The sequence below is a fragment of the Ailuropoda melanoleuca genome, chromosome 9, assembly GCF_002007445.2.
Source record: "Ailuropoda melanoleuca isolate Jingjing chromosome 9, ASM200744v2, whole genome shotgun sequence".
Lineage (NCBI taxonomy): Eukaryota > Metazoa > Chordata > Mammalia > Carnivora > Ursidae > Ailuropoda > Ailuropoda melanoleuca.
In genome coordinates, this window is record NC_048226.1 from 43492635 (window position 1) to 43496990 (window position 4356).

Below are 4356 nucleotides of genomic sequence, written 5' to 3' on the forward strand. Positions count from 1 at the left end.
TTATAAATTACATTAGAAATCATTTTTCATTTGAAAATTAAATTTTGCATCCAACTGTATGGTTGTACTTAAACTAATGGATTTCTGAGTGTTTAAAATAGTAACATCTGCCAGCAGACTCATAAAGGAATCTATACATCATAACAATCAGAACAGTATGAATCTGTTAAGTTTAACTTCCCATAAGGATGCAAGATCAGTACACTCCATTAAAGAATATATAAGGAATTACTCAATGAAGTTTCATTATACTGCTGACCACCCATCAGTAATTTATTTCTGAATGTGTTTCTGCAGTCCCAAAGACTAAAACTCTTTAGTTAAACTAGCCGTTGTTATAGCGTGAGACACCCAAGATTTAAAAAAAACCTCAGTATTTAATTTTAACTATAAAATGCTTATTGGGGGTGGTAGAAACTGAGCTAGATTCCTAGTATATCAGTAAACCATAAACCTAGTATATCAGTAAACCATAAACATAGAGGAAGAAAAGCTCAGGACTTTTTTTTTTTTTTAAAGATTTTATTTATTCGACAGAGATAGAGACAGCGAGCAGAGAGGGAACACAAGCATGGGGAGTGGGAGAGGAGGAAGCAGGCTCACAGCAGAGGAGCCTGACGTGGGGCCTCGATCCCATAACGCTGGGATCACGCCCTGAGCCGAAGGCAGACGCTTAACCGCTGTGCCACCCAGGCGCCCCAAAGCTCAGGACTTAAATAGAGCATAATAGGCACACAAACACCCCAAAATATATAGCACAGAAATAATTACAACACAATATAAAGGTAATACTCTTAGAGTGCTATGAATTCCATATTCTGAAATAAAGCATAAAGTATCTGAAGCATTCATACTACCTGAACTTTTAGACCTACTGAGGAGTCCATTAAGTCTTGGATACAGGGGGTAGGAACCTCAGAAAGTTTACTTTTGTTTATCAGAAGATTTATTCTTAGCAAGTGAGTGGGTGGGCAAGTACCCTTTTCCTCTCTTAATTCTCACATAGATTTGGCTCTTAGTTTAATCTCACCAGCATGAAAAATGGTCCCTAGTTTATATCAATAAAAATTTCTGCTGTGAACTAATCTGGACAACCTTACTATATAAACTCCCTAAAAGAAAGAAATCCATAACTGACACAGATTCCAGAAGACCGGTTGGAAATTTCATGAATGAGAACTGTGATTTAAGAAAAACCACAAGTAACACCTTTACTAGGAAACTTTGATTTTGTGAGTCTGAAACTATGTCTTGCATTGGATTCTCTTACAGGGACAACTTTGTCAGAGATTTCATCTCAAATCCATTGCAATGTTTTCCATTTTGTTTTTCAACGGAGTAGATTTTAGGAAGTGACTGCTAGTGCTCATTATCATAAAGAATGATCAGTCATATTATTTTCCTTTTCCAGTTTTATTTCCTTTTTGTTTGACTGTTTAAAAATCATCTTGTGCTTTTTATAAAGTGTGCAGTGTGAATGTGTGTGTTTGTGTGTGTGTGTGTGTGTGTATGGTGTGTGGTAATATTGCAGACATCATGAATTCTGGACTATGAAACATTCCAACCAATAATGCAGTACTGATGTGTGATGAATATAAATTTTGTTATTATTGCATATATAATAATTATTTTCACCATTTTTTTCAATAGGAAAGTAGTCATTTATTAACTGACTAGATTACAAAAATAATCCTGGTAGATACTTTAGTTCATCCTTGTAATAAGCCTATTGATCTGGTCTTCCCTGTTACCAGCATCTCCACCTTCTACAAAATGGGTGGTCTTTTTCTTCATTCCCCCTCATGGAGAAGATAATTTGAAGGGCCATAAAAAGTTGTTTGCTTCTTTGAAACGTTTTCCAGCAGTGTAGATCTGGTGAATCAGATCCTCCATGCAGATGATGCCATATTTACCAAGAGGTCGAGCAATCAATGTGTTACCTGTCAGGGCAAATCACTTGTTGATTTTGCTGTAACCATGCTTGTAGGTCAATTTGTTCACCACTTCAGGGTTGGGTCCCCCCATACTATATATGGTTCCACAATCCTTAGCATGTTAACTGGACCCTTGTTGAGTTTAACAAAGGTGCCATTGAAGAACTGGCAAACGTGAAGGAGCTGTAACACTTTTCAAACCTTTGGGCTCACACCACTGCTACCTCTGATCCTGATGGCAAATGCCAAGTTGGGTTCCGCAGGTACGTAGAAGTTGCCAACTTTTCTTGCCATCCTCGCCCTTCGAATCTCAGTTCCTTACATCTGCCTATATTCCTTGTGGTAATGCGTAGCTATTTCATAGATAAGCTTCCTCCTTGCCCCTTGAAGCATCTTTTGGGCAAACTTCTTTCTCAAATACTTGATCTTCAATTCTGTGAAATTCCTTTGCTTTTTCTTAAGGGTTTCTGGCACAGTAGGAACCTTCTTTTTCTTCTCTTCTGTACCTTTATGGTTCCAGCTGGAAAAGAGGATTATTTTCACTATTTTTAATGTGCTACATATTATGCTAATAACTTTAACTTTCATAATAAACCCAGGAGGCAAATATTTATATCCTCATTTTACAGACTAGATGATTAAGGCTTGGATAATTTGGATTGAAACTTGGGTAAGTGTTATATTAGCTACAGATTTTTTGTAGATGTCCTTTATCAGGTTGAGGAAGTTCTCTTCCGTTCTTACTTTGTAGAGAATTTTTACCATGCATGGGTGTTGACTCCTGTCAAAGGCTTCCTTTTTTCATTAATTGAGATTATCTACAATTAAAAAAAATTCTTAATAGTGAATTATATTGATTGATTTTTAAATATTGATCCAGCTTTACATTCCTTGGATAAACTCCAGTTTGCTCATAATGTATTATATTTTTATATGTTGCTGAATATAATTTACTAGAATTTTTTGATGATTTAGGTATTTGTGGTCATATGGATATTGGTCTGAAGTTTCTTACAGTGTCTTATTTCTAGTTTTGGTATCAGTGTGATGCTGGCTCATAAAATAAGTTGGGAAGTATTTTTTCAATTCATTTCCTGAAAGAAATAGCATAAAATTGCTATTTTTTCCTAGAAATGTTTGATAGAAGTCTCCAGTGGAACCATCTGGGCCTGGAGTTTTCTTTGTGGGAAGGTTTTCAATTTCTTTAATAGATATAGGAATATTCAGGTTATTTATTTCTTTTTTTCAGTGAGTTTTGTTAATTTCTGTCTTTCAAGGCACTGGCCCATTTAAGTTCTTGAATTCATGAGCATAGAGTTTTTTGTTCTATTTCCTTATTATCCTTTTAATGTCCGTAGGATCTCTTATGCCTGCTACTGGTGATTTATGTCTTCTCTTTTTTCTGTCTAGAGGTTTACAAATATTATTGATCTTTTCAAAGAACCATGTTTCGGTTTCATCAAATTTCTTATTAAAATTTTGTTGATTTCTGTTCTCACATTTGTCTTTTCCTTGTTTCTATTTGGTTTGGGTTTACTTTGCTCTTTTCCACTTTCTTTCATTATTGAGACCTTTTTTTTTTCTTTTTCTTTCTTTCTTTCTTTCTTTCTTTCTTTCTATTATTATTATTTTTTAAGATTTTATTTATTTATCTGAGAGAGAGAGCTAGTGAGAGAACACAAGAAGGCAGAGCAGCAGGAAGAGGGAGAGGGAAAAGCAGGGAGCCCGATGCAGGACTTGATCCCAGGACCCCAGGATCATGACCTGAGCCACAGGCAGACGCTTAGCTGACTGGGTCACCCAGGTGCCCTAAGATCTTTTTTCCCTAACGTAAGATTTAATGTTATAAATTTCCCTTTAAGAACTCTTTTAGCTGCATGCTGCAAATTTTGGTATCTTATCTTTTCATTTTCATTCAGTCAAAATATTTTCTAATTTCCCCTGAGACTTCCTCTTTGACCCATGGCTTATTTAGAAGTGTGTTGTCTACATTTTACAAATTGGGAATTTTTCAGATATATTTATGTTTTTTTAATTTAAGATTTTATTTATTTATTTGTCAGAGAGTTAGAGAGAAAGGGAACAAGCAGGGGGAGCAACAGGCAGAGGGAGAAGCAGGCTCCCCACTGCTCAAGGAGCCTGATGAGGGACTGATCCCAGCACCCTGGGATCATGAACTGAGCCGAAGGCAGATGCTTAACTGACTGAGCCATCCAGGCATCCCTATTTCTGTTTTGATATCTGGTTTAATATCTGGTTAATTATGGTTCAAGAACATACTTTATAAGAGTTCTATCCTTTTAAATTTGTTATTGTTTTAGATTATCTTATTTTTTCCTTAGTTGAGAATGTCCTTATTTTGTCATCCTTCATGAAGGATATTTTTACTGGATGTAGAACTCAACAGTTATTTTCTTTCAAT

At 35.7% G+C, this 4356-nt stretch overlaps 1 pseudogene; it reads right to left on the minus strand.

Annotated features, from left to right (window-relative positions):
- Positions 1-1698: 1698 nt before the first annotated feature.
- On the minus strand, positions 1699-2342 carry LOC100470849 (annotated as a pseudogene).
- Between the last annotated feature and the right edge of the window lie 2014 nt (positions 2343-4356).